Below are 25,479 nucleotides of genomic sequence, written 5' to 3' on the forward strand. Positions count from 1 at the left end.
GTTGTCTGGTTGGTATTCTTACATAGCCAGACATTCTATTTCCCCATTTGCTCTGCATCCTGGCAAGCAAGGCTATCAAGTTGATCATAACCTTGCTTCATCACCATGACAACAAAACATTCTATGCTGTACGCACTTTTCATTTTGAACATGATTTGAGTTATTTGCTTTACCTCAAGGATGACAGGTCAGCTTTAAACCAGAAGAGCTGTACTTGTGATGGTAGAACACCGTACGAATGTAAAATGGTTTTTCCTGCCATAACTTTTTTATCCCCGCGCTGCTGACGGCTATTTTGGTCTGCTCATACACAAGTAATAAAGGCCCAGTGCACTACCGTTTTGGTTTAAAATTCTGATTCATCAGGGGTTGCTGCAGCACCCTCAGCACCCCTACTTCCTGTGGCTATGTGTAAAAGCTCTCTTTTCAGAGGATAAACATGCTGCAGTAGAACACAAGTATTTTCTAGTAGTAGCATCGTCCCCTACTCTCTGTATCCCCTTGTATCAGTCTCCCTCTATACAGTTCTTTCCGACTGTCACTGTCTGTAACATAGAGCACACTGAGGCAGGGATGCGGATAGAAGAACAAAGTGTATATCTGAGGACATGGGTCAAGTTCAAGTACAGATAATCTCCTGTAGTAATTAGTAATAGCTCCACCCTCAATCACTCCAGGTAAATACATGTATATGCATGACACTGTCCCTCAACAAAACAAGTTTAAAAAAACACAAAAAACCCACAAATGAGTAGTAGATTCCCATCCTTGCTAACAAAATTACTATTTAATATTGATAATGCACCAAATAATATTTAAAGTTTTAAAGCCCTGTGTTCATGGTGGCCCATTTTGATGATTTCATGGGTTGATTTTAATTCTGTACTGAGTGGTAAAAACGGTTTAATTGAATGTGACTAATATGACTAAGTAAGTCTCTCTCATCAGTCATATTATATATTTGACATAGGAGGGCTATAACGTCGCTATAACTTAGGTAAAGAGAGCTGTGACATCTGTGTAATATTTACAATATCTCTTCATCCTCTGTGCTCCGAGTGAGCTTAGTCCTGTAAATTAAACAAAGTTATCTGTCATTGACACAATTCATAAAATAAACTGTATTCTATGGAGTTTGAAAATGTGGGAGCCTATGAAACTAGATTGCTGTCTATGGACTTATTCTCTGCGATTCAAAGTCAAATAATTTGTCATAGAACGTGTGCCACCTCAATCATCTGGTAAGAAGCGTGTCCTTTGTCAAATGCCATCCTCCAATTATTCTCTGTGAATTGAAGTTACTGCAGTATTCGTTGAGATTAGATGAAGAAAATAAATGTCCAGCCAGTATGTGAAATGTCTTTAGATATGTGGAGAGGGCAATAGCATGCCTGACTGAACAATGATTGTCCTCTATAATCACCAATAACACATGGAATTGGAATTTATAATGAAGTTTAGATCTATTTTATTGAATATGCAGTATGCCATGTGTGACCATCCAGGGTTTGAACCTGATCTCCAGCACACCACAAGACTGTATTAGCATGTTGAACTAAAGCCTGGGCACTAGCTTTGGAAGCAAGCAAAATGTTTTACATCTCAGGCAAGGACAAGGTTACTCATCACACTGAAGTGCTTTTTTTGATTGGTATGATAAAAATAGGGTTTTGGTTCATTTAACTTATTATATTAAATTTGGCAGAAATCAAGTAACGAATTTGACAGATCAATGTGATTTTGGGATTTGAATGAAAGCTTCTAAATTGCTTTCAACACCCCGTGCGCAGGCACATTGCACAGTGGTGGGGGAAATATATTGCCAGCTGCCTATACATTAAATATTAGTTTATATTTACCAGTATATTATTTAATCACGTGGGTACCAACGGTACCTGTGATGGTGCTGTATATCGATCTGTCTAACCAAAAGCTGAACGCAATTATCGCAGTTTTTCTCTACAGTTTGCATGACAAGGAGTTGTATTCATTTGTTTCCGATGTATAAATTATGCAAACGTTTGGGTCATTCTCTTGACAACCGGCAAAGTGATTTATGGGGCTAAACTCTGGGGGAGCGCGAGCTCGCTATCATCCAAAGTTGATTGAAGCACCACATGCAAATCATCATTTACGTTGGATTTACTTTTTACTACTAAGGTAAGTATTATTTAACATGCATGGTCTATATTGAAGTGTCAGTGTGATCCTTTTAAAGTCTAGATAATACGTATAAGGCGGTCATCATACTGCATATGATTTTTCGCACAGACTGAAAGTGTTGTATGCGAGTTTCACATTCACAGAACTGTTCGGATGATGTATTATTTTTGTAGCATGAATATGTTCGAACAACACCCATATTGCTGTTGATCGTGCATTATAACGATACGTGTAAATTTGTCATGGAAAATGCACAGTTCCTTTTGCCCATGCCTGTCCTCACGAGTGACTTTATTCAGAGAATGAAACCATCGTGATCTACAGCTGTTGTCGGTTGACTTTTATGTTTGTTTTTTTCTGGGCAGGTTTTTACATGTAATGTGTCACATAAATCTGAGTTAACTTGGTTCTTGCGCAAGTTCTCCACCAAAGGCTTCTTCTGCTTTTTCTCTGTTGTCCCTCTTCATAGGACTATGTGTTTAAATGACCAGTTTTGTTGGATGATATTCCATTCATCCAGCTCAATGTAACATCAATAGGTTTAGGCCACTACATGATACTCAAAATTAAATACCACCTTGCACACTCTTGCCTGCATCTAGCTAGTCTAGGGTGTAATCATTAATTCAAACAGTTGCAAACAAGAGTTTCTATTGGACAAATTCAGGTAGGTTTATCTCTGTTTCATTCTGTTTGCTTACACCCCTGATCACCCACGCACACACAGTTCACTTTCATAGTAGGCTGATACAAACAGCGCTATTACTTTGCTCATTGTTTAATAATTCCTTCTCGCATCTATGCCCCCTCCTCCTCTCACCTGTTACCCTTCACTTGTGGACTTCAGTGCACAACACAGAAGCAGTCTGTGACAAGGCGAAAAAAACTTCATACCACATAACCACTAACCGCTACACACAGCCTATATAATTGTCAATGTCATCATATTAGCTAACGTCATAGTCAACATAGCTACTAGAACTAACGCGTTAGTAATCCCGCTACAATCGTGCAGTACAGTGTACAGCAAGCAGTTTAGCAGTTACACCGGCGGGCCCCGGGTTGAAATAAATGTATAAAACCAAAAGCATACCTTGACTTGGAAGAGTTCCAGTGTTGGATAGCAATAGCAAGTTAGGTAACGTAAATAGCATTCCTTCATTTGTTAAAAACTGTTCAACTATTGTCGTTCTCTCTTTGTCAACGACTCACCACATTTTATTTAGGTTGGAGGACATCCTCCGGAAGTTGTCATAATTACTGTGTAAGTCTATGGAAGGGGGTGAGAACCATGAGCCTCCTAGGTTTTTGTATTGAAGCCAATGTACCCAGAGGAGGACGGAAAAAAAGCTGTCCTCCGTCTACACAATGGTGCTACCCCAGAGAGTGCTGTTGAGGCTACTGTAGACCTTCATTACAAAACAGTGTGTTTTAAATCAGTTATTTGATGACGTGAATATATTTAGTATAGTTTAATCTAAAAAGTATAACTTTTTTTAATGTGTTACTATATTTTTATTTTCATGAAATTCACTGAGTAGGATGGTCCTCCTCTGAGGAACCCTCACTGGTTTGTGTTCAAGCTGTGTTTTCTCTCTATATCTCCTTCAACTGAAGGAGAATAAGAGGAGGTTTCCCAGGGCATTGGCAATGGTCGGTCCTCTGAAGCTTGGCTATTCAGTCCACTGCAGCTTTATACAGGGAAATGGTTTGAGCCTCTTTCATTGTGACCCAACTTGACTGCTATTGGGTAATTGGGGAATCCAGGGATACTCAAACTCCCCGCTGTGCTGTGATGTTGGAGCCAGCGTTCAATTAATACATTTACAGCACAGCACACCAAACTGCTACATAGGAATTAATTTTCATCCAGTCCTGTCTTGCAAACTTCTATCATAGTTCACACGTTGGTATGCTCTCGCAGTTCCTTTCATTGTCATTCATTCACAGCAAACACATAAATCTGCACACAAACACTGTTACAGACTTAGTTTTTTCTCTTGATTGCATTTTTTGCAGTTGTTTCTCTTTGGATGTGGCATACTGATTGGAATCATCCTTGTTGGTCAGGATGTGTTGCACCTGTGCTAGCACAGCTGATATGTAGGGGCTACTGGCCCATTGCTTCAGTTGGAAAAAGAGATGTTGGAAGAGCGACACCTCTGTTTAAGGTTGTTTAACAGAGCCTTTACCTTATTTGTTTTCCCCAATTTTGGTTTCACGAGCTAAGTTGGTGTGTTTTTTTCTTCTTCTTTTAGTTGGTCTGATATCAGAGAAATCCAGTTAGTGTCCATGATGGGCATCTTTTTTAAGACCCAACTGGAGTTTCTTGGTGAGCACTCAGTAGGCCCTCCATGGATGCCTTTCAGAACCCATTTTAAAACCCCACCTGTTTCATTTCGGTTGTCAGTGGCTCATTTGTTAGTTACCTTTTTCTTTGGAGCAAAGTTTTTTTGGTTTCTTATTGGGGAATGTAACAAAATGGGGGCTTGTGTCCCAGGTTTGTTGTTGTCGCTCAAATCACTCTGAAACAAGGGAAGGTTGCATAAACACTAACAAAAAAATCATGGGGTGGTTCTCAATATGCCTACAACCATGCTCCAAGTGCTTTCCCCAAGGATGTTTTCTTGAGTACATTCTTGTGAGAACGAGAGTGTGGAGAACACATAAAACATTACATTTGAGAAGCACTCACGCTCCCCCTGCTGTATTATGTCACACTGCACCTCCCCATTCACTGAACCGAAACGAGATATACACAAAGCAAACTTTTACTTCATAATTATCAGCTAGCTACAATGCATTGCAAAACTATTCATCCCCCTTGGCGTTTTTCCTATTTTGTTGCATTACAACCTGTAATTTAAATGGATTTTTATCTGCATTTCATGTAATGGACAAAATAGTCCAAATTGGTGAAGTGAAATGAAAAAAAATGACTTGTTTCAAAAAAATAAAAAAAGGAAAAGTGGTGCGTGCATATGTATTCACCCCCTTTGCTATGAAGCCCCTAAATAAGATCTGGTGCAACCAATTACCTTCAGGAGTCACATAATTAGTTAGATTGCACACAAGTGGACTTTATTTAAGTATCACATGCTCTGTCACATGATCTCAGTGTATATACACACCTGTTCTGAAAGGTCCCAGAGTCTGCAATACCACTAAGCAAGCAGCACCACCAAGCAAGCGGCACCATGAAGACCAAGGAGCTCTCCAAACAGGTCAAGGACAAAGTTGCGAAGTACAGATCAGGGTTGGGTTAGAAAAAAATATCAGAAACTTTGAACATCCTACGGAGCAGCAATAAATCCATTATTAAACAAATTGAAAGAATATAGCACCACAACAAACCTGCCAAGAGAGCCGCCCACCAAAACTCACAGAACAGGCAAGGAGGGCATTAATCAGAGAGGCAGCAAAGAGACCAAAGATAACCCTGAAGGCGCTGCAACGCTCCACAGCGGAGATTGGAGTATCTGTCCATAGGACCACTTCAAGCTGTACACTCCAAAGAGCTGGGCTTTATGGAAGAGTTGCCAGAAAAAAAGCCAATGCTTAAAGGAAAAAAAGAACACGTTTGGTGTTTGCCAAAAGGCATGTGGGAGACTCCCCAAACATATGGAAGAAGGGGTACTATAGTCAGATGAGACAAAAATTGAGCTTTTTGGCCATCAAGGAAAACACTATGTCTGGAACAAACCCAACACCTTTCATCACCCTGAGAACAACATCCCCACAGTGAAGCATGGTGGTGGCAGCATCATGCTGTGGGGATGTTTTTCATCGGCAGGGAATGGGAAACTGGTCAGAATTTAAGGAATGATGGATGGTGCTAAATACAGGGACATTCTTGAGGGAAACCTGTTTCAGTCTTCCAGAGATTTGAGACTGGGACGGAGGTTCACCTTCCAGCAGGACAATGACCCAAAGCATACTGCTAAAGCAACACTCGAGTGGTTTAAGGGGAAACATTTAAATGTCTTGAAATGGCCTAGTCAAAGCCCAGACCTCAATCCAATTGAGAATATGTGGTATGATTTAACCCTTTCATGCGTGAGTTCCAACTATTTATAATGGTCGCCCCATTGTGAGTTTTTTTATGCACGTGATGTTAGAATGTTCTCTCCATTCCAGAATGTGATTGATACGTAACAGTACATTTTATCCGCGCTGCCCTCAAACTAAAGCACGCAGCCTGTTTATATTTATAGGCTGTTTCAACTTCAATTTCAAATGATTTTCTAACACGTTTTTATTCTAAAAACAGTTTGAATTTAGGTGTGTTCCGCCTCCTCATTCATTCACATAAAAATAGTAATTTTTACTTTTGCGGCCAATTCCATTTTTGAGACATTTCTGACACGGACAAAATTCCCCAAGCACTTCCCAATTGTTTGTGCAGTTCACATCTGCAGACATTTGCTCATCTCCCATCAGGACAGGATCTGCGCACGTGTTCACATTCTCCATTTTCCATTCCACATTTCTATTGTAGCGTACTGTATGTATGGATCATAATATATTTGTGTATTTTCTTTATAACCGTGGACACGTGAGGTAACGTTACTAATTTTATAACCTTTATGGTGTTATAGTCAATCGTGCTTATGTAGCTACATTCTTCTGTTAGCTCTGTAAAACAATGATAATTCCGTCAGAAGTATTATCTTGTGTTGTATTTTGAAGCTACATGGCCTTATGACTCCCAAGTGGTGCAGCGGTCAAAGGCATAGCACATCCGTGTTCGAGGCGTCACTACAGACTCCCTGGTTCAACTACAGACTCCCTGGTTCAAATCCAGGCTGCATTTCTATCAAAGTAAGTGCCTTATTACATTATATTAGTTTCCATATGCCATTTCTGCTGTAGCTTACTGTATGTATGGATCATAATATATTCCTTATAACCGTGGACACGTGAGGTAACGTTACACATTTTATAACCTTTATGGTGTTGTACTCAATCGTGCTTACGTAGATACATTCTATTAGCTCTGTAATACAATGCTAGTTGCGTCAGAGAACTATTAGCTTGTGTTGTATTTTGAAGCTACCCTGGCCTTATGACTCCCAAGTGGCACAGCGGTCTATGGCACTGCATCTCAGTGCTAGGCATCACTACAGACACCCTGGTTCAAATCCACAACTGGCTGTGATTGGGAGTCCCATAGTGCAGCGCACAATTGGCCCAGCGTTGTCTGAGTTTGGCCGGTGTAGGCCATCATTGTAAATAATAATTTTTTCTTAAATGACTTTGCCTAGTTAAATAAATAAAAAATATGGCAATGGTTTGTTTATTTGGTCTATTCAGCATAGCTCTGTTCTGCCCTGCTTTGCCCCCTTGTGGAGCTCAAAAGTTAGTTCCTTACTGTTATAACTCAAATCTGTGATTTTGTCAATGCAATAAACTATTTTTATTATAGCAGTGTTTATTATGTTACTTCTTTGTAGTATTGTTTTTTTGCTATATCCTTATATTGTATTCTAATGAATAATTCCTCTTTATTCTGTACTTTCAGAAACCACAAACATTATTTGCCGATATCATAACTGGAGCTGGACATCTTTGGAGCTGACTGACTGATCACCACCAGCATCTTCAAAGGGACATGCCACTTCGTCAGTGGACAAGGGAGATTCAAATTCAGGGTTCTCAATGGCTATAAGATTGGGGGGCAGCTCCTCACTGTCACTGTCAGAATCTGATTCCTGACTTTTATACTCAGACTCATTGTCAGAATTTTAAAAAACGTGGTTGACTGCTGGCACGGCCACTTGTATCAATAAATCACTATCAGAAAATGTTTTGTGGCAATTATTTGTGTATTTACTGTTTTATTCACGTTTTCAATTCTAGGTGACAAATCATGCATTCTGATTCTTGCACAGATTGTAATGGGCACATATTATGTGTGTAAAATGCTTTTTTGAAAGTTGTACTGATTATGATGAGCTAAGCTAATTCCAGCTGTGTAGCCATGTTTGTTGACATACAATGCATTCTGGGTTTTGCGTCTGTTTGACCGAAGATGTTATAACAATGAGGTGAGTAAGAGTTCACAAATTATTTTGAGGACTTCCGGAAATTAATGGTGGGATGTGAACGACGGTAGATGACACACCCCTTCAACATGCATACTGTAAACAGACCAAACTCATCTCCTCTTCTCTTATTATCTTCGGTTTCTGTGAGGAAAAAATGCGTGGCGGCACGCTGAAACTAATCGTCGGTTTACTTTCGATTTCTATACAGTGTTTTACCTAGTTATTTCGCTTAATGGTGAGCTCACCCGTGATGTGATTAATTAAACATAGTAATTGCTATTAGCTAATTCATATTGTAGTTTGTCAGCCCAGAGTTAGAAAATATGACTGCTTGTGTTGGGTCAATCTTTCCTCAGTTAGCGCTAGGACAAATGTAGCCTACATTTTTCCGGTTAGGATGATTGTGTTATGCTATATATACTTCTGTGAATATCTGAACATTGCATCCAAAAATAAACTGCTCACATTCTGGACATAACTTTGTAAGGACTGTGTTTGTGTAAATAGTTTCTGAAAAAAAGTGGCCAGCTCAAACGCTGATTGTTGCGTCATTTGAAACTGGCCGTTCTAAACGAGCATTCTAAATGAGTGTTCTAATCACACGGGGTGTGTTCGTACACTTCAGGGACCACTGTAGAACGATCACACCCGTGTGATGGTACGTGTGAAAGGGTTAAAGATTGCTTTACACCAGTGAAACCCATCCAACTTGATGGAGCTGGAGCAGTTTTGCCTTAAAGAATGGGCAAAAATCCCAGTGGCTAGATGTGCCAAGCTTATAGAGACATACCCCAATAGAGTTGCAGCTGTAATTGCTGCAAAGTATTGACTTGGTGGTGAATAGTTATGCACCCTCAAGGTTCACACCCCAAAAATATTTTGCATCTTAAAAGTTGTAGGCATGTTGTGTAAATGATACAAATCATACAAAACCCCCCAAATCGGTTTTAATTCCAGGTTGTAAGGCAAGAAAATAGAAAAATGTCAAGGGGGGTGAATACTTTGGCAAGCCACTGTATATGTGAATCGTTATAATCTAGCTAGCCAGCTAGTTAAACAGGCAAAAATGACCTACAACTAATGGTATTTAAGGTAGATGTAACGTTTTCGTGGGTAGCTAGCTACCCATTCTTCATGGATAGCTAGCCAGTTAGCCCTATTGACTTACTATGAACTTACTCATTCACTGAACATTCTTCCAGCCAGGATAATGGCAATAGATATGATATACACAAAGCAGATGTTTTATTTCATAACTATCAGCTAGCTATATGTGAATCTAATAATCTAGCTAACCAGACAGTTTAACAGGCAAAAATGACCTAAAACAAGTGTTATGCGACAATTCTTTGTGGGTAGCTAGTTAACTATTCTTCATGGCTATCCGGCTAGCTAACAGTAGTAGCCCTATTGACTTGAGCTTGCAATCTACTCAGACTAGTGGGTATTATAAGCAGGTAAACATGCCAAAATTAACACAGCATGTATCATGATCAAATATTGTAGTCAGGCAACATATGAGATGTGAATGGTTAACATTTCATTCCGAAGTTGGTGTTTTTTATTTTCTCTAGCTTCAGCTCAAATAGTGGCTGCCATTGATTTCAAGAAATGTTGCATAATTATTTTTACGTGTGAGTCATATTCTGTGCATACTTTCCATTGAAGCTTTCATCGTCGCATGCTTCAAAATATGTACAAATGGTGTACGCATTTGAAAAGTGCCCTCCATGCTCCGTTTTGCATACTTTGATTTAGACTCATACTCCGAACCTCTGTGATCCAATTTGCGTGCTCAGGGCATGGTAGTATGCTTTTTGAGAAACACCTGTGGACTTCGAATGAAAGTATTTGAAGAAAAGCCCACTTGGGAAGTACTAGACCGATGTACCAAAGAGGATCTTACTCTCGAGAAACATGCAGTCCTTGCAGATGAGTTTGTGTTGACGCTTTAAACTACCTTCATAAACAAAGTATACAGTAGTGATCCCTACACAAAATCAATCTAGAGAAGTTCAGCCTTTTCCCCCAGTGCCCGAAAAATATTAGTCAGAAAGGTGGAAACGAAGAACCAGTTATTTGTCATTACTGTCATGAGAAAGAACACATTAGCTGTGTCCAAATACCCATACAGTACTAGTGCACTATGACTTAAACTGCATACCATTTACTCATCGTTGCATACTATTTAGCATGTACTGTTTAGTATGCAGCATGAAATGGCCACAACACACTAGCGGCTCCTGATTGGCTGAGTAGGTGGGGCAGGGCTGAGTGCGGGTAGGGTTTTCCATATTCAACAGAAATGCATTGCATTAACCATTTCCAATTTGGAGTTATAGGCCTACTCAGGCTCGTTATAGGCAGACTATCACATTCAACCTATACTGTAGTAGACCATATAACCTATTTAAAAGTACTGAGACAGGAACCGATAATTTGGTTCCATTTCAACATATTTATTAGTCAAAAGGCACTCGCACAGCTGAGATATCTTTGTTGCAGATGCATGGTGACAGTTGAATAAGATAAGATAAAATAAGAAACCCACACACTGCTCTTGATAGTATCACTGCTCTTTAATAAGCATTAAGTATCGGCCTCAAGGCCTTCGTCAGAGCTTTTGTGAGTAAAAGAAAAAAAGTTGCAGACATAGCTCCACCCACATCCGTTCCATGCATCAAATGAGGTTGGAGTCTAGGGAAATAAATGTTACCAAATATAACAATGCATTTCATAAATATTGTAATAAAGTGTGTACATAAAACATATTAAACACGTCTGTAAAACCACAATGAGGACATCGACCAACCAAGCAAGTTTTCATAAATCATTGGGTACAGTGCAAGAAAAACGTCAAGAGTAATCTGAAATGGTGGCATTAATTAATTTTCACATTTACAACATAACATACATTTCATTATTAAGACCTTGAGGAAATAATGTCTGGAGGGTGAAAATCCCAAAACATTCTCTTTTGCTCAGAGTATTATTTAAATCACCTCCCCTGTCTGATATCTTAAATTTCTCTGTGCCACAAAATCTAAAGGTAAAAATGGTCATTAAAATGTACTGCGACTGGATAATCCCTGTCATTTCTACTGATTGAACATTTATGTTAATTCATTTCTGTTTGCGAGAACGAGAGGTTTTACCTACATAACACAGCCCACATGGACATTTTAATAATTTAGATAACATGGGTGGTGGAGCACGTAATAATGTAATTTATTTGGAACCGTTTTCCTGTATGTGGGTTGCCGAAATATTCACACTTCATCATATTGTTGCACTGTGTGCAACCTCTGCATCCATGGCTACCATTTGGGAGAGGGTGTAAAAGAAAGAGCCTGGCTGATTTTATTTTGTAGCTGGCAGTTGGCGTGGACCAATTTATTGCAGAAATTGCGACCTCTCCTATATACAATAAGTGGTGGATTCTTAAATCCAGCTGGCTAAGCTGGGTCCGATGATTAAACATGGCAGTGTTCCTTGACAGCATCTCCCACTTTGCGCGAGTTGAAAGTATACAGTACCAGTCAAAAATTTGGACACCTACTTATTCCAGGGTTTTTCTTTATTTTTGACTATTTTCCACATTGTTGAATAATAGTGAAGACCTCAAACTATGAAATAACACATATGGAATCATGTAGTAACCAAAATAGTGTTAAACTAACCAAATATATTTTCTATTTTAGATTCTTCAAAGTGGCCACCTTTGTCTTGATGACAGCTTTGCACACTCTTGGCATTCTCTCAACTGGCTTCATGAGGTACAGTGGTTCTTCCTCTAAAAATTGTGAGCTTATGCCATGGGATTTAGAGGTCATTTGTGGTTTAGTACGGTACCCTGCGTCACCACTTCATTGCTTCAGACCAGCAGAAGGGGGAGTTAGATCACTGATTTTGCTTTTGGGTCCTACTGGGTCTATAACAATGATGGGCGACATAAACCTAAATAGAAACTGATAATTGTGCTCGACTTCAGTATTACTTATGTCGTGTCTTTACCATCATTAACTGAAGATTGATCGTTTTTATCAAAGATTCTCTATAATTAGTTACTGTGCGATCAACTGATTAATCATGTAACTAATTAACTAGGAAGTCGGGGCACCAAAGAAAAATATTCAGATTACACAGTTATCATTTCCTAAAATAACTTATTTTATCAGATATTTTCTATCTGATCAATTAAATAGTTGGTTATCTGCACGAACCCAGTTTTCACTGTGTCATCCATACATCAATGAAATTTTATTTATTACTAATTCTGTAAACAAACAAACAAACAAGGTAAATGTAATGATAGGAAAATGCAGTGGGCGTTAAACAAAAAGTCTCATTTAAAATCCTTTACGTCATCAATTGCAATCAATATATATATTTACGCTCAGTGTGTCGTCTTGATCGCTGATGAAAAGTTTGTGTCTTTCGTAGAATTGCCCGTCTCTCTCTCTCCCTCTCTCTCTCTGTCTTGGTTAGAGGGGATAGTTCAAAGTGACATTCGTTATAGAATGGGTGTTTCGGGGGTTGTCGTTCTTCGCATTCTATGATACCGAATTCCTAGCTGCAGACTAGTAATTAGTATCAAAGACTTGCTCTTATTCGGTCGGTATCGATAGTCTAAGAGTTTAACTACGTGGTATGGTTAAAAGATTCTGCAACCTTTAGCCATCTCGTAATTGAGGTAAGCTCGGTCTGGTGATAATTTCTCAAAGTTGGGTTTTATTCGGAATGGCAGAAAAGGTCTGTCCCAGGATGTCTGACCCTAACTGGGCTCAGGGGCGGTCCTCTGATTTAGTTCAAATCCAATTCCCTTTTTGAGTTTTCCTTCATTAAACAGTCCAAAATCATATTGTGTAAACAGTATCATACTCACTCATTCATCTTATACAACAATTAGATGTAAACCTTATATCTGGGGCTATAATATAAACAGCGTTATGGTAATGTGGCCACACCGTCTCCCATGAGCTTCCCAAGTTGTGACAAACGGACCAGTCGTAGCTGGATTCTTCACCGATCTTTTACACTTTCTTCGGAACATGAAATTTGTTCGTACCTCAAGTTCTGTGAGGTGGAAGGATTTCCTTTGTCCTCTGTGAAAGTTTACCCTCTCTCTACTATGTGGCCATGTGGCAGGGTCTTCTCAGGAATTTATGACCTCTGACCACAGATCCATAATAAATTATTATGGGAATAAATATCACTGAATTACAGAAATATCCTCCAATCCTCCATATGTAATTGTCACTTCATATTTTTTGATATACTGTAGGCCTACCGTAGGTGACATGAGTCTCACTAGTGTTGAGTAATGTGCTGTTAAAAGTGGTGTAGGTCTTAATAATTTTAAGGGCATTTTGAAGTTAGAAGCAATAGGATTTGAAGCAATAGCCTACAACTACTTCAGCACCGTTTCGCGCTGCCCTGAGACAACCATGGGGACTGGTCTTGATAAATCAATGAGATTTTTATGTTCACTGAATCTCCCTTTGGGTATTGGTTAGACTAGAATTAGAAAATGATGGTGTAAAAATATTATGCTCTTAGTGTAACCATTATTTAGTTAGGCAAGTCAGTTAAGAACAAATTCTTATTTACAAGGACCGCCCACTCCTTCCTCCCCGTCGGGGAATTGAACCCCGGTCTCCCACGTGCCCTGCCCTCACGACACGGGGATTATTTAGCTAAATAGCACAGTACTGTACTCCCGACCGTCACATTGTACAGCTCCAACTTTTCCATTCTATCCTAACGGAAACCCAGAGGGTTTTTGGTTTTTCTTGGAATAGAAACACCATAATATTAATTAAGAAAATACCATTCAAAGTTAATGAATTGAATTGATTTCAATTGACTGATGAACTGTAAATCAGTAAAATCTTTGAAATTGTTGCATGTTGCATTTATATTTTTGTTCAGTATATTTTTGTTCAGTGTACAGTATATAATGTGACCATGAATTAATTTGATTATTCCTGATTGTTTGAAATGCAGTGTATTCACTGTTAATTGCTCAACATAGCTTATTTAGAGAAAACATTAAAATTGAGATACTGTATATATCATGAATCGCCCATAAGTAAAAAAAAATGTAGATAGGATTTTTAGGCCATATCGCCCAGCCCTACTCTGTAGCCACATGCCATGCAATCTTTGTCCCCACCCTTCCACCCAGCCTGCTAGATAGCTAGAACAGCTAATTACCCCTTAGCTTCCCCACATACTGTAATTGTCTAATTGAACCCTGCTGGGAAGGGTATAGAACCTAGCCAATACCTGACTTTGTAGATGTGGCAGAGGTATTCCATAATGTGCCATTCCAATACCCCAATCATTATACTAGGACTGCATGAGTCAAATGCATTTCAGGAGAAATGCTTGAAAGAATGCTTACATGTGGTGTGATGGTGACACAAAGCTGCAAATGGTGATATGCTGTCAATGTCACAGCCTGTATTAACATCCTTTTTTGTTAGCCATTAGGAACAGCACAGTGCTCTATAAGAGCTTTATCAGGCAGAGAGGTATTCCTGAACCACTTATCAATGTAGCACGGGGAGGGGGGGTAAAGCCTCGTGCCAGTCCAAGATAATCAACACTACAGTGGAAACGATCTGCAGGGCAGGCTGTGTCAAGCCTTAAGATGTTTTCTGCTGAAAGGATAGCGTCTAAATACCCAAAAGCCAGAATAATCCAATTTACTCGTAAAATGGAACTATCTAGATTGCAAATAACCTTGCTTCTTCACCCCTACTATTTCAGGGGGGGATTTCCCAGAGCCTAATGTCTGGGTTTAAATTATGCCAACCGTTTCAGTCTCCCAGTCCCTGCCACTGAAAAACATCCCGAATAAACTGATATACTTGCTGGACTAGTTTGCAGACATGTATTTATTCCTGTAGAAATGTGATTCCAAATAAATGTGAACGTGCAATGAAGATGGCAGAATTCAGATATGACATTGTTTTAGCACCACTAAGTTTTTAAACTACGGCGAGCTATACGGTTCCATGTGCCAATAAATAAGCACAATCTACTTTTTCAGTTTTTCAAATTGCCGCTGTCTTGAAGCTAAAATGTGTATATTGTATACTCTGCAAATGACCATACAGCTAATGACCATACAAAAAAAGAGTAACGGAGAGCAATGTACACTGAACAAAAATATAAACAGAACATGTAAAGTGTTGTTTTATCAGCTGAAATAAAAGATCACAGAATTTTTCCATATGCACAAAAAGGTTATTTCTCTCAAATTGTGCACAAATTTGTTTACTTATCTGTTAGTTTGCATTTCTCCTTTGCCAAGATAATCTATTCACCTGACAGGTGTGGCATATCAAGAAGATGATTAAACAGTATCATTACACAGGTGCACCTTGTGCTGGGGATAATAAAAAGCCACTCTAAAATGTGCAGTTGTCACACAACACAATGCCACACGTCTCAAGTTGAGGGAGCGTATAATTGGCATGCTGACTGCAGGAATGTCCACCAGAGCTGTTTCCAGAGAATTGAATATAATTTCTCTACCATAAGCTTAGATTTAGATTTAGAGAATTTTGCAGTACGTCAACCCGCCCTCAAAACAGAAGACCACGTGTAACCACACCAGCCTAGGACATGCTCATCCGGCTTCTTCACCTGCGAGATCGTCTGAGAACAGCCACCCGGACAGCTGATAAAACTGAGAAGTATTTCTGTCTGTAATTAAGCCCCTTTGTGAGGAAAAACTAATTCTGATTGGCTGTTTCTGGCTCCCCAGTGGGTGGGCCAGGCTTCCAAGTGGGTCAGCCTCTGCCCTCCCAGGCCCACCCATGGCTACACCCTGCCCAGTCATGTGAAATCCATCATATTTATTTTATTTCAATTGACTGATTTCATTATATGAACTGTAACTCAGTAAATTCATAATGTTTTAGCTTGTTGCGTTTAGATTCTTGGAAAATACAAGGAATTTGTGTTGAGTGCATGGGGGCCACAATCTTTATGCACCTCTGCTATTGTGTTTGACATTATCGTGCTTGTAGAATTAGGTGCAGAAAATGGAGATTATGCACTTGCCTAGGTCACAATAAATCTCTCACTTTTGGTGTGAGCAGGCATCACAAAAGGACTTAATGTTTGAGAAAAACAAGAACATGACCAATGCAAAAATGATTGCTTTCCCAGAGAGTGCATTTGGAAAGTATTCAGACCCCTTGTCTTTTCCATATTTTGTTACCTTACAGCCTTATTTTTAAATGGATGGGGAAAAAATCCTCAATCTACACACAATACCCCATAATGACAAAGCGAAAACAGGTTTTTGAAATGTTTACAAATGTATAAACAAAAAAAAAGATAAAGAATCCTTTTTCCATTGATCATCTTTGAGATGTTTATAGAACTTGATTGGATTCCACCTGTGGTAAACCCAATTGATTGGACATGATTTGGAAAGGCACACAACTGTCTGTGTAAGGTCCCACAGTTGACAGTGCATGTCAGAGCAAAAGCCAACCCATGAGGTTGAAGGAATTGTCCGTAAAGCTCCGAGACTGGATTGTGTCGTGGCACAGATCTGGGGACGGGTACCAAAAAATGTCTGCAGCATTGAAGGTCCCCAAGAACACCGTGGCCTCCATCATTCTTAAATGGAAGACGTTTGGAACCACCAAGGCTCTTCCTAGAGCTGGCCGCCCTCCTCAACTGAGCAATCGGGGGAGAACGGCAGCACTCCACCAAACAGGCCTTTATTTTGTTAATATTTGATATCAGTCCTCATTTAACTAGGCCTAAACTGGATGGAATCCCCGAGCTGATGAGGTCAAAATCTGTCGTTCTGCCACTGAGCAAGGCATTTAAACCACTGTTCCACGGGCGCTGAAGACGTGGATGTCAATCTAAGGCAGACCCCCGCACCTCTCTGATTCAGAAGGGTTGTGTTAATTGCGGAAGACACATTTCAGTTGAAGACATTCAGTTGTACAACTGACTAGGTATCCCCCCTTTCCCATTATAAGTAAATGAAGCAGACATAATGGAAATCATGGTCTATACAAATAAACTTCCCTTCCCTCCTCCTTCTTCTCCTCCCTTCCCTCCTCCCTCTCTGCGGATGACTTTGTCAACCACACTGGGTCATTACAGTTATTGTTATTTGTGGCCTTAAACATTATTTTGAGTTAATTCTATGAGGGGGAGGGTGTGCAAGGGTAAGGTCATGTGAAAATATTTTTTATGTTTGGGAGGTGGGTGTATTTTATTTGACAGCCTGATTCTCAGCAATCCAGTTTTCAAGAAGCAAAGTGTAGGATGCCACGTCATGAAGCCTTTTGCATCATATAATGCACCTGTATCTTGAATATTACTGCTGACATGCATACATTTTGGGACTGTATCAACACTGGACTTGGAATTCAGTGACACTCTCTCTAAATTTGAATGTCTCAGCCAACCTCTCTGGCCAGTGGCCTGGACCGCTGTATTCCTGTCACTATGGTTTCTGGACTCCTGCCTGGCAGACCTGTCACCTCCTAGAGAGCCAGGTCAAAGGTCTTAACCGCGCCAACCATCCACTGATTAGTAGTGTAATAAGCACCTTATACAGGCACCACAAATAACTCTGAACCCAGTTGAATAGAGATAGAGACAACCATAGTCTCTCTGGACCAAGACCACCTGGGGAGGGAGAGGAACTGGAGGTTCCGGGTTCAAGGACACCCACGCCTCTACTGTCCAAACCACCTACTCCTCCCCTCTGAAACACCATTGTTGCCTTTCAAGGGGCGCGGGCACCCGCTCAATAGACAATGGCCTGAATTCCTCCTCGCTAGTGAGTAACATGGTTTGCTTGCACTTGAAATGCACTTAAATTAATTCAGCTGAGCTCTTGCTTTTAAACAGTGCATTCACTGTTAGGTCTCCCTTTTTATAGACATCCATCCCTCGTCTCCTCGTTCCATGGTAGAATTGTACTCCCTGTTGACAGTGTGTCTCGACAGTCACGGAGTAAACAAAATCTCCACTTGTGTCCCCTCCCCCTGCCCAATTTTCTCTTGTTGTAACTGGAGTTCGTTGAGGAAAAACCAGATAGTCTTGTTACAAAAAAATATACTAACAGACCGTTTATATCGTACACACGTAGAAAAACACGATAAGTGCAGAATGAAGAAAGAGGGGGATGACACATTGATGCCATGTCCGTACATGTTTCCAGGCTGCTAGGTTGGCTGCTGTGGATGAGCAGAAGCAGGTCCATGCCTTGCACTCAACCCTAATTTGCTTGAACAGAAAGTAGATTTATATTTTGTTCAAATTGGTTTATATAGTACATTATATAGAGAGATGGGACTAAGTTATGGACGTTAATCTTTAGTTGTGTGAACCCCAAAACCCCAGTGCACATACAGTATGTCACAAATTACCTGAATCATAGCTTTTATTGAATTTCACCAGAGATGCACTATAAATGCCTTTAATCTTGTATTTTTTTAATTTCTTTATTTAACCTATATTTAACTAGGCAAGTCAGTTAACCTTCTTATTTACAATGATGACCTACCAAAAGGCAACAGGCCTTCTGTGGGGATGGGGGCCTAGGAAATAAATACAATGTAAATATAGGACAAAATGCACACCACAACAAGAGAGACAGCATTACATAAAGAGAGACCTAAGACAAAAACATAGCAAGGCAGCAACACATGACAACATAGCATGGTAGCAACATAACAACGACATGGTAGCAACACATGGTAGCAGCACAAAACCGTACAAACATTATTGGGCACAGACAACAGCACAAAAGGCAAGACGGTAGAGACAACACTACACCACACAAAGCAGCCACAACTGTCAGTAAGAGTGTCCATGATTGAGTCTTTGAATGAAGAGATTGAGATAAAACTGTCCAGTTTGAGTGTTTGTTGCTGCTCGTTCCTGTCGCTAGCTGGAGCGAACCGAAAGAGGAGCGACCCAGGGATGTGTGTGCTTTATGGGCCTTTTAACAGAATGTGACTGGCAGAACGGGTGTTGTATGTGGAGGATGAGGGCTGCAGTAGGTATCTCAGATAGGGGGGAGTAAGGCCTAAGAGGGTTTTATAAATAAGCATCAACCAGTGGGTCTTGCGATGGGTATACAGAGATGACCAGTTTACAGAGTATAGAGTGCAGTGATGTGTCCTATAAGGTGCACTGGTGGCAAATCTGATGGCCGAATGGTAAAGAACATCTAGCTGCTCGAGACCACCCTTACCTCACGATCTATAAATTATGTCTCCGTAATCTAGCATGGGTAGGATGGTCATCTGAATCAGAGTTAGTTTGGCAGCTGGGATGAAAGAGGAGTGATTACGATAGAGGAAACCAAGTCTAGATTTAATTGTAGCCTGCAGCTTTGATATATGCTGAGAGAAGGACAGTGAACCGCCATACTCCCAAGTACTTGTATGAGGTGACTCTCTCAAACTCTAAACCTTATGTGGGAAGAGGGGCATTCTTCTTACCAAACCACATGACCTTTGTTTTGGAGGTGTTCAGAACAAGGTTAATGGTAGAGAAAGCTTGTTGGATACTAAGAAAGCTTTGTTGTAGAGCATTTTTCACAAAACCCGGGGAGGGGCCATCTGAGTATAAGAATATCATCTGTATATAATTGGATGAGAGAGCTTCCTACTGCCTAAGCTATGTTGTTGGTGTAAATTGAGAAGAGTGTGGGGCATAGGATTGAGCCTTGGGGTACTCCCTTGGTGACTGCACTCTTTGAGAGAGCTTGTTAGTAAACAAGGCCAAAGATCCTCCTTGACACCAATACTCCTTAGCCGACCCACAAGAATGGAATGGTCTACCTTATCAAAAGCTTTGGCGAAGTCAATACAAATAGTCGCGCAATATTGTTTAGAATCAAGGAAAATGGTGACATCATTGAGGACATTTAAGGTTGCAGTGACACATCCATAACCTGAGCGGTAACCAGATTGCATACCCAAGAAAATACTATAGACATCAAAAAAGCCAGTCAGTTGATTATTGACAAGTTTTTCCAACACTTTTGATAAACTGGGCAAATAGAAATAGGCATATAACAGTTTGGATCAGCTTGATCTCCCTCCTAAAATAAAGGACCAGCTGTGGCTGCCTTCCAAGCAATGGGAACTTCCCCAGAAAGGAGAGACTGGTTAAAATGGTTGGCTTGGCAATGATAGGGCAGCAACCTTCAAGAAGAAAGGGTCTAAACCATCTGGCCCAGATGTTTTTGGGGTAATGTTTAATAAGGAGCTCCTTTAGCACCTTGAATACAGTGGCAGGGAAAAACTTTGTAGCGGGGCAGGGGAAAAAGAGGGAGAAGCATCGGGGATAGTCGCATTAGAAGGGGTGGGAGATGGGGAAATGTTCGATAGACAAGGAGGCATGGCTGAGTCAAATAGGAATCCTGACTTAATGAAGTGGTGATTAAAGAGCTCAGCCTTGTGCTTCTTGTCAGTAACAACCACATAATCAACATTAAGGGACATGGGCAGCTGTGAGGTGGAGGGTTTATTCTCCAGGTCTTTAATCATTTTCTAGAACTTCTTGGGGTTAGACCCACAGATAGAGATCTTAATGAGCATTTCTTAGACAATTGTCACAAGAAGGGATAATAATATTTATTTTGCCGGCTCTCTACTTAGTCTCGGGCCTAACACCATACTTGCCAATATATCCTCCAAACCACGGTTTCTCTGGCATTATCACTTAAATATTGTACTGGGCAAGATGTCAAACTGTGAAAGCAATTTTGTGTTCTATAAACAAACAATAAAGCAGGATGTTTGATGTTGTAGAACAGGGGTATCAAACATCTGACCCGTAGGCCCAATCCGGCCTACGGCTGGTTTAAGAAAACAAAAACAAAAAAATAATGTAGAAATTATAATGGACGTACATTATATTCATAAGGTTTCTTGACTGTCCAGCTCGCTAATAATCACTGTACACAATCAATGGACCTACATTCAAATTTAATTAATTTATTATTATTTATTTTTTTTTACAGTTTATTTAGTAAATACTTTCTTAACCTTTTATAACTAGGGGGCAGTATTTTCATTTTTTGATAAAAAACATTCCCGTTTTAAATGGGATATTTTGTCACGACAAGATGCTCGACTATGCATATAATTGAAAGCTTTGGATGGGAAACACTCTGACGTTTCCAAAACTGCAAAGATATTGTCTGTGAGTGCAACAGAACTGATGTACAAGTGAAACCCAGATAAAACTCCAATCAGGAAGTGCCGCATTTTGTAAAACCGCCTGATGCCAATGACTCCTTATATGGCTGTGACTGAGCTACGAATGAGCTTACGTTTGCTACGTATTCCCCAAGGTGTCTACAGCATTGTGACGTATTTTTACGCATTTATGTTGAAGAATAGTCGTAAGGGACCACATTTTGCAAGTGTTCACATGATGGCTCTGGCAGAAAATCTTGCGTAAAGTACACAAGTAGCCATTTTTCCAATCGCTTCTTATGAGAAACCAATTGTCCCTACGGATATTTTATTGAATAGATATGTGGAAAACACCTTGAGGATTGATTCTAAACATCGTTTGCCATGTTTCTGTCGATATTATGGAGCTAATTTGGAAAAAGTTCGGCATTGTAGTGACTGCATTTTCCGGTCGATTTCTCAGCCAAACGTGAATAACAAACGGAGCTATTTTGCCTACAAAAATAATATTTTTGGAAAAAAGGAACATTTGCTATCTAACTGGGAGTCTCCTGAGTGAAAACATCCAAAGTTCTTCAAAGATAAATTATTTAATTTGATTGCTTTTCTTATTTTCGTGAAAATGTTGCCTGATGCTAGCAGAGCCTAGCCATAGCATTATGCCATGATAAACTTACACAAATGCTTGTCTAGCGTTGGCTGTAAAGCATATTTTAAAAATCTGAGTTGACAGTGTGATTAACAAAAGGCTAAGCTGTGTCTCAATATATTTCATTTGTGATTTTCATGAATAGGAACATTTTCTAGGAAGATTTATGTCCGCTGCGTTATGCTAATTAGTTTGAGGCTACGTTACACTCCCGCATGCGGGATGGGTAGTATTTGTTTTTCTTAACTGCATTGTTGGTTAAGGACTTGTAAAATAAGCATTTCACCTATTGTCTTCGGGGCATGTGACAAATAAAATTTGATTTGATTTGACTCTCCAGCTCGCTAATAATCACTAGACCAGTGGTTCTCAACTGGTTTTGCCTCAGGACCCAAATTGAACCATGTTGTCTCAGTCGTGACCCAAAATTCACATTGCGAAAAAATACAATCTGGAGAAAAAAATTCATGCTGTATTGATAGTAAATGTAGCAATTATATGCCAAGGGAACAACATTCCCACCTCTTTCATAGTCAGTAATGACATTTTTACCATGTTTTTGATGTTGGCAGCTTCATTAAATAGTACCCGCAAAACACCAGTCCCAACATCAATAGTGAAGAGGTCTTCTAGGCAGAGTTCCTCTGTCCAGTGTCTGTATTCATTTCCCATCTTAATCTTTTATTTTTATTGGCCAGTCTGAGATATGGCTTTTTCTTTGCAACTTTGCCTGGAAGGCCAGTATCCTGGAGTAGCCACATCACTGTTGACATTGAAACTGGTGTTTTGCGGGTACTATTTAATGAAGCTGCCAGTTGAGGACTTGTGAGTTGTCTGTTTCTCAAACTAGACACTCTAATGTATTTGTCCTCTTGCTCAGTTGTGCACCGGGGCCTCATACTCCTCTTTCTATTCTGGTTAGAGCCAGTTTGCACTGCTCTGTGAAGGGAGTAGTACACAGTGTGGTACAAGATCTTCAGTTGCTTGGCAATTTCTCATATGGTGTAGCCTTTTTTCTTCTCAGAACAAGAATAGACTGATGAGTTTCCGAAGAAAGTCCTTTGTTTCTTGACATTTTGAGCCTGTAATCAAACCCACAAATGCTGATGTTCCAGATACTCAACTATACTCAACTCTAAAGAAGGCCAACAGTTTTCAGGCCCCATCGAAGCAGCGTTACCCATGCAGAGCAAGGGGAACAACTACTAGAAGGCTCAGAGTGAGTGACGTTTGAAACGCTATTAGTGCGCTACCTAGCCATTTCACTTCGGTTACACCAGCCTCATCTCGGGAGTTGATAGGCTTGAAGTCATAAACAGAGCAATGCTTGACGCACAACGAAGAGCTGCTGGCAAATCGCACGAAAGTGCTGTTTGAATGAATGTTTACGCGCCTGCTTCTGCCTATCACCTCTCAGTCAGATACTTAGATACTTGTATGCTCAGTCAGATTATATGCAACGCAGGACACGCTAGATAATATCTAGTAATATCATCAACCATGTGTAGTTAACTAGTGATTATGATTGATTGTTTTTTATAAGATAAGTTTAATGCTAGCTAGCAACTTACCTTGTGTTACTGCATTTGCGTAACAGGCAGTCTCCTTGTGGAGTGCAACGAGAGAGAGGCAGGTCGTTATTGCGTTGGACTTGTTATTGCGTTGGACTCGTTAACTGTAAGGTTGCAAGATTGGATCCCCGAGCTGACAAGGTGAAAATCTGTCGTTCTGCCCCTGAACGAGGCAGTTAACCCACCGTTCCTAGGCCATCATTGAAAATAAGAATGCGTTCTTAACTGACTTGCCTAGTTAAATAAAGGTGTATATAAAATATATATATTTTTTAATTGATTTAAAGTAAGTGTTCATTCAGTATTGTTGTAATTGTCATTATTACAAGTAAATAAATAAAAATTGGCCAATTTAATTGGTATCAGCTTTTTTGGTCCTCCAATAATCGTTATCGGTATCGACGTTGAAAAATCATAATCGGTCAACCTCTAGTTTGGGCACATAAAATGTTTTCTTGAGGCAAGCCGAAGTCATTAGCCAAAGTCTACGCCCCTTCGTCGGTGATTGGTCAACAGCAGGGATTCTTCAATAAAGTCTTTGTTGTTATTCAACAAGAGACAATTTGTTTTCATGCACAATTTTTCATTAAGAAATCCTGCACCAAACATCTTAGTTAGATGTAAAATTGCGCAACTAAGATCTTCTTGGGAAAAGCACCTAAATTAATGACAGTTATCTTAGATTAAATCAGACTATTTTGAGGAAGTGTCTACTGACGACAGCGTCTCAAAATGGAAAAACAGTACTATTTTCTAGTTTTTTTTTCAATGGTTGCTAAACCCAAGTAGAGAAGCATGACAAGAGAGCCCTGTCTATTATTGTAATTATTATGGAAGTGAACTCCTGTAAGTATATCTCAAAAAGCTGGTGCATGTTCCCTTTCGTTCTTCACCAGTGACAACATGCCCATAGAAAGAAAACTCTTGAAGCTATTACTTAGTGGACTGACACTGGTCATAAATCCGTCCTGAGTCAGCGCCCACAGGCTGTAAAAAACTACAGGCAATAATTTGATTTATCAACCAATCTAGAAAGAGAGAAAATTGAGAAATGAATGCGTGACCCCTAATAGACTCTGATCATAGAGATGAACACTGAAACACAGAGTTAGTACAGAACAGCGTTCAACTGCACCTTGAGATTTTGTTGACAAGATTGTATCTGTACAGTTCTAAGGTAATATGAAAAATAATTTTCGCTTCTTTGTCACCCTCTTTAAAGGATTATCTTGTGTAATTTATGTTCATGTACAGTACCAGTCAAACGTTTGGACACACCCTCTCATTCAAGGTTTTTTCTTTATTTTTTTACTATTTTCTATATTGTAGAATAATAGTGAAGATATCAAAACTATGAAATAACAAATGAAATCATTTAGTAACCCAAAAAGTGTTCAAATATATTTTAGATTCTTCAATGTAGCCACCCTTTGCCTTGATGACAGCTATGCACACTCTTGGCATTCTCTCAACCATCTTCACCTGGACTGCTTTTCCAACAGTCTTGAAGGAGTTCCCACTTATACTGAGCACTTGTTGAGTGCTTTTCCTTCACTCTGCAGTCCAACTCATCCCAAACCATCTCAATTGGGTTGAGGTTGGTGATTGTGGAGGCCAGGTCATCTGATGCAGCACTCCATCCCTCTCCTTCTTGGTCAAATAGCCCTTACACAGCCTGGAGGTGTGTTGGGACATTGTCGTGTTGAAAGACAAAATATAGTTCCACTAAGCATAAACCAGATGGGATGGCGTATCACTACAGAATGCTGTGGTAGCCATGTTGGTTAAGTGTGCCTTGAATTCAAAATAAATCACTGACAGTCTCACCAGCAAAGCACGTC

General features: G+C 39.8%; 1 protein-coding gene across 1 annotated transcript in view; it reads left to right on the forward strand.

Moving 5' to 3' along the window:
- The first annotated feature begins 1,956 nt into the window (after positions 1–1,956).
- The window catches only part of LOC135504380 (neural cell adhesion molecule L1-like protein), a 146,663-nt gene continuing 123,140 nt past the window's right edge, over positions 1,957–25,479 (forward strand). The window contains exon 1 of the mRNA XM_064922929.1: positions 1,957–2,160. The gene's annotated coding sequence lies outside the window, so the exon portion shown is untranslated. The remainder of the gene's footprint in view (positions 2,161–25,479) is intronic.

The sequence above is a fragment of the Oncorhynchus masou genome, chromosome 18 (assembly GCF_036934945.1).
Source record: "Oncorhynchus masou masou isolate Uvic2021 chromosome 18, UVic_Omas_1.1, whole genome shotgun sequence".
NCBI classification, from domain to species: domain Eukaryota; kingdom Metazoa; phylum Chordata; class Actinopteri; order Salmoniformes; family Salmonidae; genus Oncorhynchus; species Oncorhynchus masou.